Source organism: Gobio gobio, assembly GCF_949357685.1.
Source record: "Gobio gobio genome assembly, chromosome: 12".
NCBI lineage: Eukaryota > Metazoa > Chordata > Actinopteri > Cypriniformes > Gobionidae > Gobio > Gobio gobio.
The window spans coordinates 21,926,841-21,941,788 of record NC_137105.1 but is presented as its reverse complement, the minus strand read 5'-3'; the positions used below and the strand labels follow the sequence as shown (position 1 = coordinate 21,941,788).

At 37.5% G+C, this 14,948-nt stretch overlaps 1 protein-coding gene across 4 annotated transcripts in view; it reads right to left on the bottom strand.

Annotated features, from left to right (window-relative positions):
* sipa1l1 (signal-induced proliferation-associated 1 like 1) overlaps positions 1-10,691 on the bottom strand; it is a 102,883-nt gene extending 92,192 nt beyond the window's left edge. For all 4 annotated transcript variants that reach the window (XM_079831429.1, XM_079831430.1, XM_079831431.1 and 1 more), the window contains exon 1: positions 10,451-10,691. The gene's annotated coding sequence lies outside the window, so the exon portion shown is untranslated. The remainder of the gene's footprint in view (positions 1-10,450) is intronic.
* Positions 10,692-14,948: the final 4,257 nt, after the last annotated feature.

Below are 14,948 nucleotides of genomic sequence, written 5' to 3'. Positions count from 1 at the left end.
GCTCAAAATGGGAACATCTGTAAATAGCATGTCCTGGTTAGAACTAACAAGTGTTTGACAAAAAAGATGCATAGCGTTTCATTTCTCTTTACCCAAATAATCATTAACCTTCACTTCCTGGTGACAATGTTTGCTTTGAATCACAGAGAACTTAAATTCACACGCACACGAAAGTGTGGCAGGGTATGTAGAGGGCACTGGGGCATGCACATTTGATTGTTCCCGTGTTTGCCGGCCTTTGCTACACAGCTCAATCGGATGACCTCACCTCTATTGAGTCCAGATCCCCCTCACTCATTCCACATCGTCAGCCTCACCCATGGCCCTCTGCTCATACCATTTAAAAACAGAGCAGCATACTTCCTGCTGGAAAAGTTACAGAGTTTAAAATAGTTCCAAATGCAACTAAAATAAACTTAAGAAAATCACATTTTTTAATTAATATGCAGTTTATCAGATTGCATCTCAACAGTGCAATACAGTGTTTCCTCCACAGCTATACAGCATCTTTCTGTTGTTACAGAACAACAACCTTACCTTAAGCATGACTTATGATGTCTGAAACACTAACAAATGAGTCAGTTCTTTTTAATGAAACAGCTTCAAACTCAACTTCAATCTGAATCAATGTAACAACTCTCTGACAAGACTGATTGCGGTTAAAGTGTATTTAAATATATTATTCCTATTAAAAGCCTTCACCGTTCACAAAATTGATACAATAGTGGTTCTAAAAAAACCTTGTAATGTCTAGAGAGTCTGTTATTTATCCTCTTTATCCTTTAAAAATGTACTAGGAAGTCCTGGCATATTCTAATTCAAACAATGGCTCTCTAACCTGTGAGGCTTTTGCTAAAGAAAACCATGCTGCTACCAGACTGCCACGAAAGCAATGTTACATATGACATTGAATTGATTTCACATGGAGATATTCTGTTTCCTGGCAATATATTCACTTCAAGAGAGCCAGGAAGAGCTCACCGGGTCAGCCAGAAGTTCTGCTGATATCAGCATATCAAAGATAAAGACCAATGTCCACACACACACAATTGACAAAGAACAAGAAAAAGCACTGAAAATAGACTTATAAACTTTGTGTTGCCAACAGTCTATTTAGCACAGCTACATCCTTAACCACAAAACCACTTAGCCCTGGTGCAAATCCATTACAGATTTATCATTCACATAAACACTACAGCTGAAAGTGGATTAAACAGTAACGTTATCACAATAGGCTGGAGATCATTATAAGCAGATTACCACTAAATAAAATAAGCTTTTTATAATGGTGTGTGAAGGAGTTCGTAAGTAAACCTCAGTCACCTAAATCAAATTAAAACACAAGTGGACCTGCAACTATTTTGTGAAGAATGAAAACTGCTGCAAGGGGAGGTCAACCAGCTAACATGCTACTCCACCTTACCATTAATGACCACTGATCTAAACAACCACAGAGTCTGCCGTTGTTTCCCCTGATCAGGACTAATTTTCTCTCATTTTTTGCACATTTTTATAGGGTCCCAAACATCTGAATCTGGGATTAAAAATCGAATTTAAACCAAACCCCAACCTCCCTCCCCTCGAAGCCGGAAATGCTGTAGTCACTCCCACCAACCCCAGAGTGCAATTGGATTTAGGAAAAGCAGCTAAACAGGTACTGAATAACAAGAACTGGGTACCCTTCTGTATGTAATTAGGCTCTTAATTAAGCTGCCTCACCCTGTGTTTATTTTAAACTGCCAGAAATTGCACAAATTGCATGCATGTTACATAATAATAATCACATTTCAACTACACATGCGATTTTGGAATGCTACACATCAAATCCTCATCAATAAATGTTGAGGCTTATGCATCCACTTGCAATAAAAAATTATCCCAGAATAATAATCTCTTAGTAGCTAGTCTGAAGCCAGTGATGATGTCATTAGTGAAAATAATGACTTGATTTTTTGCGAAACTCTAACCACTATTACAGTGTGGGTGCAAGCTGCACAGAGACTAATGTAATATATAGGAAGACCTGGCTGAGCACATTCCACATCATTACAACAGATTCCAAAGAATAGTGGAACTAGCTGACCAAACCGCAAACTGCTGTTACTAGGATACCGCATTATGACTAAGGGAAGTGGATGCGATACAAATAGCGTGTTCCAAAAGACACAGTGTTCAAAATGCGATTAGGTTTTAAATAGATCAAAAGGAATCATTGAAGGCTGGGAGAATATGACATTGACAAGCTCCCATTTATTAAATGGAGTGATTTAATCATGAAAGTGGAGAAGAAACACCCTAAAGATGTTTGTTCTAGATATTGTGTCTGTCCCCAAACATCTACCATTATATATGCTTTCATAGAAAGATGAATCACCAACTACTGATAACGTATCCATGCAATCCTGGATTCCTGACTAAAGGTTTCTGTCTGCCAAATCTATACTGAAGGCATTAGGTTTTTGGTTTATTTTGAAAGGAAAAAAAAACACTTCAAAAAGCCTCAATATTGAGAGCCTCTAATAAACTGCATGAATCAAAAACGGTAAAAATCCCACAACGAAATTCCTCAGCTCTCATTTCTCACCTCCAATTTTCAACAGACTGTCTTCATGACTAATGGCTGCATAAATCTGAGGTTACAGCCTGCATTAAGATGGAGCCCAAAGTGGTAGAGGAGACAGGACTGTAATTATTGAGTCCAAAAGTAAGATGGGCGCCTTCAATACTAATTTCAGCATTTGGGTGCAATGTTAACAACCATCCTCTAGCGCAAGAGGCTGAAAATCTCTGCTCTCTTCTGCACGAAACACAACAAGCGCCGTTAGGCAGATGGCGAGACAGTTGGTGGGAATATCAGCGATAATGCAGATACATTCTGAACCTTCAACTGTTTCTTTGCCATTCATCAGATCGGCATCAACAGCTGCTGCTTCCAGGAAGATGGGAGATTAAATGAGGTGGCAGAACAATATGCTGGAAATTAGTACTGGTTGAATCCACCAGTGGCTGATTTACAAAAAACAAACCAAAAAAAAAACAACCTTTTTAAGAGCAGGTCATAATTTCGGGGGTAATGCAAAAAAAAACAGAGGAACTTTATGGGTGGAAAAAGGTCCTTTTCTTCCCTTGTTTGTGACAATGCTTCTGTCATTGTAACATGTTGACTCTTTCGTTCTAATCTAACCCCATAAGACTTTTGCTTATTTACAGAAGACAAATTAAGATATTTTTGATATTCTCTCAACCTTTTTGTCCATCCATTGAGAGTCAACGCAACCACACATAAAAAAAGACACTGTAAAAGAAATCAATATGAATTGAGCTGTTGTAAATGTCTATTAATCAATGTTTATGTGAAAAAAAGCATAAATTAAATCTGTTCATCATATTAAAGTGGCTGTGCAAATTTTGGTTGTGTGGACTTTCAATGGATGAAAGAATATTAACATATCTTCATTTGTATTACAAATATTAACAAAAGTCTTATGGGTTTGGAACAACATGAGGGTGAGGGAATGATTACAGAATGTAATTTTTTTTGTAAACTAAATCTTTAATAAGATGTCCAAAGCAATGTGCATTTGGGTTGTGCAATAATAAATAGCGATAGATTGGAATTACCGGTTTCACAATAAAATGTGCTGACGGTTAGTATTATCGTTTAAAATGTTATTATCATTAAAACCGTGTTTGATTATCGTGATTTTGAAAACTTGTAGTAAATCCTGTCCAGGCGCGCAATGTTTTTTGAACGAGATGAAATGGCAGAAGGCAGTGACAGTGCTCTTGAGATTTTTCAGTCTTCTAAAAGGAACAAATCTGAGGTGTGGTCATATTTTGGCTTTTACAAAAGTCCTGAGGGAAATGTAATCAAGGATGGTCACCCTGTCTGCAGAACATGCAAAAAGAAAGTCAAAACTGCAGAGTCGTTTTCATGACCACCCACTGATGTATAGCGAACGCAAGGCAAGTTAACTTTGACCTCAATACCAAAAATACGTCTAGGAAATAATAGGACAAAATATTTAGTTTTGAGTTGAAATATTTGATATTACTCGCTTGAAATTAATGTGAAGCTACGCAAAGAAAAGTTTGCAGCAAGTGGCTTTGAGCCAAAGATGAAGTTCAAACAAGACTATTAAGGGCATTTAAGGAATGTATACTCATTGTACACGTATTACACAGATATTTAAATCACAAATAATTACGGTGACATATTGATTTGAATTACCTGTTTATAAATATACAGCGTACAAAACAATCGTCCAAACAAGATGATCACAACAACATTATAGTAGTATTAATAGTAAAGTCCACTGATTCAGGGCTGGACGATATGACCTAAAATCAAAACCTCGATTAATTGAACACTTTACCTCGAATACGATTAATGAAAGATTATTTTTTGTTTTGTTTTTTTGCTGCTTCGTTTTTGGGGTTTATGCCCTGATAGTTCACTGACAAGGTTAGTACTGTAAATATGCTTGACTATTAAAGGTGGGATATTTCTTTTTTAAATAAATTAGCACTGTGAGAGTGGGCCTACAGTTATTTGAATGCATTAATGAGAGAGAGACTGCGTGTGTGAATTAGTCATACCGTCTCTCTATTAATTGTGAAGCTGTGCGTTGTAATGTAATTACTTCAAAAGTAGAAAAATATATGCGATAACTTTTGAGTTTCTAAGCTTCTTTAGTGATAAATCACAGGACGTGTTTATGCTCTCCTCTCTGTGCGTGCAATCTTCTAGTGACGTGCTAGGTACTGTCTCTATGAGTGTTCGTGTGTCACAACGCATCAGCGCAGTAGCTTAATATAATGATACACATCTGATGGTCTAAAATCGCTTTCATGTCCAAACTGACAAGCCTTCAAACACATACAATTGACAAAGTTTACTGAAGACGCAAGTGAAAGTGATCTGGCTTCAGGGCTCGTGTGTTGTCAGAGACATTACGCAGATCGGCTCTCTGTGTCACAGAAAACAGCTCACGAGCACTGAAGTGCGATGTTTCCCATATTGATGTTATTGAATGGTGTAAAATCACTTGAATGTTCAAACTGGCAAGCCTTTAAACACATACAATTGATACATACAATTTGTGAGGAAGATGTCTGCTTGTGTTGACTCTGTGGGTACTTCTCAATATCCCTCCTCGTTTCCTCGCTCCTCCGTCCTCCATCCTATGACCCAGAAACCGATCGAGCTCAGCCATCTTGTAGGACATCTCAATTCTTTAATTGCATCGCAAGGAGCCGAGGATCGAGGAGTGAGGAGGCTTCCTGAGGAGCCTTGAGCGAGGATACACGGGTGTATCCTTTGCAGAAGTGTTTTATCTACTAAACGTGACGCACATATAAATTCTCCTCCCCCTTCACATCTTGCCACAGTTTATTCATTATTATTATTATTATTATTATTATGTTTACATGTACAAGACACAAATGTATGTCAAATAACAACAACTGACAGTTGCAGAATTATATCAAAGCACAAGAAAATGGAAGAAACAAACTAAAAGAACAAATAAAAAGCAGTTAATAACTGGGAATAATTAGTTGTTATTAATAAATGGTAATATTAAATGAAATACGGACAAAAGTGGTATTTTGTAGGGGTTCAAACTATTACAATATAAATAGTTATCTCTAATGTTAAAGAATCCCGATGTGCAAATTAAATCCAGCAGTGCAGTCATCATTATTTGACGACGCTTTGAAGTGACGCTAAAGGTAGCGAGGATATATAATTTCACTTGATTCAATTCCTCCGTCCTCGCGTCTTTTCCTTGCGTCCTTCCCTCGCATCCTGAAGGGGTGGAGATAAAACGCGAGGAAAGGAAGCTAAAGGAAACGAGGATGCACAAATAAGAATTGAGAAGTAGGGATGGGCAACAGTGGTCGAGTAATCGAGTACTCGAACGTGACAGCGATCATCGATCATGAGAACGATGATCGCCATGAAAAAAAAAATTTGTCTCTTTTTTTATTGGTTATTGCGTCATTTTGCGCGGTACCGGAGGTCTGATTGGTTATCGTTATACAGCCTCCTGACCGCGGCGAAATAAAGTGAAACTGAGGCGTGCACTGCAGTGATGTCTGGAATCACTGTGATCATTGAATGGTTTGTGCAAGATGTGCAGCGCCAATCATAGCATTATAATGAGGACACGATGGAGATTAGAATGCTGTGAATGATCTGTGCTCAGTTCCCCATGTATCAGCTGATCCACAGAGAAACTAGTGAGAAGCGCGTGAAGTTCATGTGCGCATTCGCGTCCTTTTCTGCAGATGCACGTTGTAAGATTACTTTTATGTTGTCTATATCTGATTAATCGAATATAAGAAGCGTTTGGTTGAGCTTAAGCTAGAAAAGCGCTGCCGTTATACCGGCTGTTGTTCATTCTCTTCAGTTTCAGCTCAAACGCATATTTCATGCTCGACATGATGGTTTAGAGACAGTCTAATTCTTTTTAGATAGGCTATTTCTTTCTCAGAATCATTGATATTAGTAGCCTAATGCAGCAGTGCTATACTGTTCTCGTATTTTTTAACAGTAGACCTAGTTAATTTAAAGTTGTTTTTCGTTATGAGTACGAAAACGCGCAGTGATGTCTGTAAACGCTTCGATCATGAATAATAAAATTAAGTGCATGATGTGCAGAGTCAATCTGTCAAAGCATTATAATGAGAACAGGATTTTAATAAAATGTTGTTTCTGTGTGCTTTCGTTGTCCGTGTATCAGCGTTGTTAAGGGAAGAGCACATTTAAAATGTTCTGTTTCAAACCCTTCACCTGTAAAATCTAGCACGCTGAAGTTCACGTGCGCATTCACGTCCTTTTGTGTTGATTTATGTCATAATAGGTTCATAATAATCTTCATATTAATATTGATATATGGTGCGTTTGGTTGAGTTTATTAACCATCTAGCAAGCTCTGCAGGGTGGTGTTATTTCACAGTTTCAGCTCAAAGGCAATGCTCGATATTATTGACTTGGCTATTTGAGACGGTCATTTTATAAAGATGTTTCTTTTTCAAAGACATTTATGCATCATAATCTAGCAGTTATTTTTTGTTTTATATGTTCATGTTTTCATATACCTGTTTTCATGTCACGTTTGTATTTGTCAACAACCTTTTTCATAACAGTTTTCATTATCTCAATGACGGACATGCCCCACCCCCTGAACAAGCCCCGCCCACGAGTAATCGAGTACTCGTTTTTGAAACCTATCAATGATCGAAATGAGAAATTGACTAAAATGCCCATCCCTATTGAGAAGCACCCTGTGTTTAAGCTCGCCTCGTTTCGCCTCCGTGTTGCGGACGGGGCAGAGTCACGTGACTAAAACGCGCTGTGTGTTTTTAAGGGGAAAGTATTAACAGGATTAAATACTGAAATAACAGACATGGGAAATTTGCATCAGTTAGTGGTTCTGAATTTCGGTTTCGATTAATCGCCCAGCCCTACTCTGATTTCATTTTTAATACAATCAAAAACAGAGACGCAAGAAGCCAAGTTGCATTTGAATTAAACGAGAGAGAATCGTTGTGATGCATGGATGTGCGCTGTGTTATAATGCTATTGATGACGGTCATTATAAGGAAGGAAATGCCACAGAATAGAATCTTGCTTAAAAAAAAAGTGCATAGAATATGAATATATATATATATATATTTCAAATATAAAACCTTGATAATATTGATAATCATGATAATTTTGGTAACTATAATCATGATATGAAATTTTCATACCGTCCCATCCCTAGTGTCAGATAATGAAAAGCCCCGTTCACCCCAACAATGATATAATCGATAACTATCAATATCCACACCAGCGGAATATATCATTCTGTTTATTGTATGCACACGCAGCAGATTTATCATCTGTCGCTTTAAATGGTTGAGCTTGTTAAAGCAGGATGGATTCTGATTGGCTGTCAAAAATTATCATCGTTCATCAGCTGAAAGAAATTGCTCAGAAAGTGATTCCAACAATATCGTTTCTCTGTGTCTCTAGTGTGAACGCTGCTATTCTTTTATATTTAGACATATTTTTAGAACTATATCTTTATCGTTATAGTCCTTGGTGTGAACAGGCATTAAGTCTGGAGAAACCCAGGGATGGATGAACCACTGTAACATACATATACAAGTTACATAGGTATGGATGTGATAAGCATTAAAAAGTAGAACTATTAGATCCTATCTGATGCAGACCTGTTACAGAATTAGATTCAGAGGTTGTCTCCTGCCAAGTCTTGAAAAATACACTTGCATAACCTAACAACAGACATGATTGGCCAAACTTCCATAGCAACAGCATATAGACGAGCAACAGAAGAAGCTGTTAAATGCACAAACTTGCACATAATTTGTTACGCCTGTGGCAATGATAAAAACCTTAATCCAATCGGTATCTATAGAATCTGGAGCGCTCTACATGTGAAAAACTCTTGATAATCCCTCAGCTGCCAATCATCCACCCAGGCGTCTTTTTTCCCCTTGCACATTTCCTTTTCTACATGTTTCACAACATGTGCGTGTCCACCTACACACTCCCTTTCAATAGGCTACTTAATATTGGAAATGCGACACTGTCTGCAGATAACTGCATCCTTGGCATTCTTAGATAGAGGCTGGGGGAAGAAAACATTACAGCCAACTAAGTTTCACACAGTAGTGCTTGTTACTGACTTTATCAAAATGAACGTATTAATGCAGCATTGTTTACATCTAAAGATATGTGATATGTTATTATTTATTTACAACAAAAAGGAATTATAGGATCCGTGCTGTTCCACAGGTGGATCTAACAACAACAAAGTGCAAGTCTGAAGGTGGTCAACTGGAAAAAGTCTAAAAGTGGTCAGATTGACCGACTCAAGACGGTGGCACTTCCGTCACATCAACTTCGATGATACCATGCAAAGTTCTAACTTGGTCATTTTTAAGATCTTGTGATGGTCTGCATCTTCCATACATTTAAAAGGGAATGCCAGAAAGCACTTCAATCAGGGACCAGCTCTTCAAATCCACCCCCACACGAACTGCATTTAGAGCCTGGCCAATACACAGTGAGCACACACCACCCACACAATGAAGAAAAGACATGCAAATGACAAATCAGTGAAGCCCTCACAGGGAAAAAACTGAGCGAAGTGCCATTAGTCAACCTACAACACAGACCTCACAATTTCGACGTGACAAAATGTTATGCATAATAAATGCAATGTGATCTACAGCCCAATGACTTCTCCGGTTGAACACCTGATCTGATTTGCAGCTAATGCAGCAGATTCCACAGATATTAGTGTCTGGAAAGAGCCTGTGATGGCCAAAATGCTGCTTTAGGTAGGCAGCTCTTTTGAGACACAGCCTTTGTTCTCAAGGATTTTTTTAATGAATTCTATTCAGGAAAAAGGATATATTTACTTGAGGAAATGTCAATTGGCATGGCTAGAAAAAATATGTATTACTGAAACTTTAAAATTGTACTTATTTACAAGACTCTCTCCATGCCTGGAAATCACACTTTAAAATTCACTGACATTTAAAGGAGGATATTAACTGAAACACACATGCTCATTTGTAAGTATTCAAGTTTTACAAAGTATCTCCTTTAACCTTCACGCAACTCCTGACTTAATAAAAACACGAGTCAGAATCATGTCTTTTCATAAGTTGCGATCCTGACCGATAGAGTAATGATTAAGGTAACACTTCACATTAGGGTCTCATTTGTTAACATTACATAATGTATAAACTAACATGAACTAAAAATTATCAATACATTTGTTAACGTATTTATTAATCTTTGTTAATGTTAGTTAATAAAAATACAGGTGCATTGTTAGTTCACGTTGGATTAACGTTTGATGTTTTAGTACACATTAACTAAGATGAATAAATGCTGCGCAGTATTGTTCATGATAATTAAATGAATTAACTAATGTTAACCAATGAAACCGTATTGTAAAGTGTCGCCATGATATGTTAATGTCATTTTTGTGAAGTTGCTCGTCTGTCACTGGTTAACGGCTCCTGTTCTTCCCACATCTGGAGTAACGTTAGTTAAGAAGACCAAAACTCTTCTCTAAAACCTCACCATATTTACCTTACATCTTCTTGTTTATCAAATTGAGACCAAAAATCACGACACACCGGACGACATGTATACATTTCCAATCTGCCAGCTATCATCTATCAAAATATGATCGCCTTGGCTGCAACTTTCTGATCGATTCTTGTTTTCCTCTGATAATCAGGTGAGTAGAGCTCGTTCGTTAACCGTAGTTACTCGCTCGAAGGATAAAAACGCGGGCAATTTAGAGATTACAAAGGCGCATTTCTCCGAGAAAACACGTCCGTGGGCCCCCTTACAAACATATAAGCACTGTTGGGAGTTGGCATGAACAGTTAAATCACAGACATGTTATGAACTCACCTTCTTCCCTCTCCACCTCTCGCTGCTCTCGTGCGGTCTCTTCTCCCACAAAACCTTCCGATAAAAGTCCGACACAAGCTTCTCTCCGCCTCGTAATAATCGCCCGCTAAGTGCAGTCTGTGTGTAGCCGTTATTCCTGCTGTTTTCCCGTTTGTCGCGGGAGATTTTGCAGCGTATTGTTGTATCTACTCCAGCAGCAGTACCGTTGGCCCCAGCGTCTCGTTCACAATTATTCAACTTCGAAGTTCATACAAAAGTTGCTGCTCCGCCTCGCGCTGCAGCTGCTGATGAGGTCACTGCAAGCCGCTGCTACGCTTCGCTAATGGGAATCTCGCGATAGCTGAGAGCAGAGAGGAGCGTGATTTGTATCTGTGGGAATGGGCCCCCTAAGGACTGCGTTGCCCTAGCAACAGCACAATTTATGTGCTGCTGCACTGTTATCACGCGACTGGTATTCTGTTGTCTTTGACAAGAGTAGGGTTGACCTGCCCAATATGTGCATTATTAAATCTGTGTCGTGTTGGGTAGCACTTGTGGCATGCTTTATTCTAAGCATAATGATTAACTCTTTGATCAATAGTACGAACAGTAATGGTTTAACTCATTTGCAAAAAACGTCTCATGTTTAACCTCCAGTAGGCCTAGTAGGTGGTTGTCAACTATTCTCTTGGTTATTTGTAACCATTCGTGCCAAAATAAACACTTGCAGGACGTAGTTTGTAAAAAACATAAAGTGAAATTAGTTTATTTTGGGTTTATTTTTCTCAAATCAATACCATCAAGTTATTTTCACAATAATTTTGTCTGAATATAAACCCACTTCATATATTATGCTTTTTACACAAACTATAATGCAGTTTTTGTCTATATGTTGAAGATGATACTGACTTTTCTACTGAAACCTTGAAAAATTGGTGTCAAAGTCTGACGATTATTTGTATTATTTGTAAGCCTTTTAAATAAGCTGATTGCTAAAAATAGGAATAAATAGGTTTGTCCACACTTTTTACTGGTACTGTAAAAGTGACAATGTTGTGTGGGACTTAATGAGGATATAAATGACAATATAGTTACTCATGCTGCATGTTTACTCGTGCCTCATAACTATTCCAAAAGAAAATCGAGTTATCACCTCAAACTGAACTGCAGAGGATTGTAAGTTAACGGATTTCATAATTTCAATAATATGTAGCTTGTTACCCTGACAACTTGTTTGCAGTTCCTTGTGAAAATGAAATAAATTTGGTAAGAATTATTTGATATACACACTTAGATGCAGATTTCAGTCAAGCTACCACTGCAGCACTCACTGTCCATATTTGACAGATATTTTAATCTAAGAAAAATAAAGGGCACATATGATTCTAAAAGTAATGTCCTCATTGAGCACATGTGAGGTTAATCTATTTAAAGTGAGTGTGCTAGATTCCATTAATACTTTTTTTCGTTTTAAAGAAGAAAAAAAACTATTAACAAACAACATGCTCTTTATGATAACATATTTGCTACATTTTCACTGAGAATTCGTCATGAATTCATCATGTCAACCAGGTTGTTACCATCCGACCATTCCTTCTAAATTATTTAGGAATGCCTTTGTCCTGTTTGAGTGATCAATACTTGACGCCCTCTACATGCTGACCACACAATTGCATGTGTGACCTCACACAGGAATGTCTTGTCAGGGATGCCAGGGAAACAGGAAGAATGGTCCCATTCATTTAGGTCCACTCAAGCGATGCCGATACACTAATACAGAATGACATGCAGAAAGGTGACAAAGTTGTTGCAGAGCACACAGGGCCTTTGTGTGGTCCAATGAGAAGAGCTGTGCAGAGAGCGTGTGAGGCCTTCAAAATGGCTGATGCACTAGTTAGTCTGAGTGATTAACATAATTTAGCATACAATTACGCTAGCCCATGTTGTTTATTGTACATATTTATGTTATGATATTGATGGAATCAGAAAAGTAATTACCAAATGCCCACAGAGAGAGATTAATGGCAGTCAGTTATTCACTATGTGTGTTCCAAGACTTTATTAGCATTTCCCTCACAGAAACATTAATAAGTCCTAATGCAAGTTGATAAATGCAATCTCATTAAGAAATCATAATTATCTTTTCATAGGTACACAGTGCACACAATACAGTGTGGGGTATGAAAGTGGAGATACGCATACTGAATGTTTCTCCTGGTGCCTGAATTAATATCCAAAGGCACTTTATTTAGAAATAAATAAATTTTTATAAGAAGTAATATGAAAATGAGAGACAGATAGAGAGGAGCATTTCTGATAAATATATGCACCACATTACATAGGCCTATTCATTATCATTTTTAATGTTCTTCAATATTTAATGCATGTTTGAATAAATCAGTAAAGTCTTTCTGACAGCCACCATTTAAATGTTTCAAAAAAACAAATCGGAGTAGAAATATGATTATGTAATTGTAAAGTTATTATATCTTGAGTGTAATTTAAGTGTTTGTATACAAATAAGTTAATTTTAACCTTCAATATTATAGATTTCATTGATAGTAATCAGCCTAAAACAGTAAGTTAAACTAAGACGACACAAATGTACATTTAGTTCTGCTCGCATATATGAAAACAAAGATCAAGCAGCTTTCTCTGAGCTTTTCTCCAAGCAGGTATAAAGGAGAGATGAGAAGCCAGAGTAGAAAGAGTCTGAATTCTGTGAAGTTCTCTCAGGGTGCTTAGCATTCCACATTGCGCACCTCCAGAACTCAGAGAGCCAGCATGACTCACTCTGGTGTGAAAGCACAGTGTGGCGAGGTGGGAGGATGACAACACAGTGCTTAGCAGAAGTGTCCTGAAGCTGGACCCCCCCCTCTCCTCACCAAACGCCCCCGCTGCATGCGTACGCACCCCAAAAATAATACTAAAGCACATCTCGTTTCTCTCTCTCCTCTCGTCAGTCCTAAGGACACATTGGTTTATTCCGCTCAATGCCTGGCAAGGTTTTGTTATGAGCAAATCAATGATTAAATGAGGATATAGGTAAGAGCCAACTGCATGGAAGTATTTGGTTATGGCATGACAGGATTATCTATAAAGGAAAACTGACGGGAGCTAAGGGCTGTTTTTCTCCTCTTTCATAATCAGCTTGATCCCGGAAAACTCTGAATGCTGACAATAGGGATGAAGAAAAAAAAGATTAAATCTTGTTTAACTCAAAAGTGAGACTAATGACAATAGCAGGATTAAAGCAGAAAGAACAAAAGTGAGCCAAATATGTCCTCATGCAATCTTCAGACTTTGGCAGTTCTTACATGATAACCATCATTGTTATCCAAGTTAGTCCTTCGTTTTTTAACATCTTTATACTTTTTAATGCGTTTGTGTCCCTCATGCAACTAGTGATGACAGAGTTTTCAGCTCAAACTTTTCATTAGAGGCACTGGAGCTCTTCCCCTTAAGACACAGTACCTCAGGGACGACACATGGCGTCAACAGCAAGAGAACACACCGTGGCACCTGAATAGAGTTACTAACTAGCCTTACAAATGCATCCCTGCACACAATGCACACTGTAAAGGCAAGTAGAGTTAGGCAAATCAATGTCTTTTTGTAGAATATGAAAACATTCACATGTGTTCATGTGTGCAAAACAGACTCAGAGCACTCCAATGTTATTAATGAAAATGGATGTGTATGCATGTGATGTATTGTGGTATTTCATTCATTACTATTTTACATCAGTCATTCGGATGTTGAGAGAGTGGGGTAACATACAAATGTTGCCTTTTGCACACAGTTAAAGAGATAGTTCACCCAAAAATGAACATTCTGCATGTCCTTATTTACAGATATTAGTGTTTTTTGGCCCAGCATAAATTGGTAACAATGAATTGTTGCCTTATTTATGAATGGTTTTTATGTTAGTTAATACAAATACAACTGTTCATTGTTAGTTAATGTCAGCTCATGTAGGTCCATTAAATACTATTTTAATCTATAAGTAAAAGTTGAAAACATGCTTTAGAAGTACTTTTCATTGTTAGGTGGTTAACTAATGTAGTTAACTAAAGTTAACCTTTATTTTAAGGTGTTACTAATACATCATATTTTGTTTTCACAAAGAGGAAAGTGTTTATAGGGAATTTAGTTGAGATCAATTTATTTTGTAATATATTTGCAATTTTATCATTGCATCTATCTATGTATGAGTTGCTTGCAAGGACATGTCATATGAAAACCAGTGCTCTCTCTCTGTCCAGACTTCATCCAGCCGCACACAACAGAGAGATCTGCTTTGCTACAAAAATGTACAAGCAGAATATTTTGTTTCAAAATATTTTTGAAAGAAACTTAACAAGGCATAGAAAAAACACCATGAGAGAAAACATCATGACCTTGATAAAATTAAGCAAAAGAACTGACTTCATGATCAAAATACTTTACAAATGCTAAAGGATAATCTCCCAGTTTTGAGTATTACATAAAAACACACACATTCTTTTCCCCGTTGTTT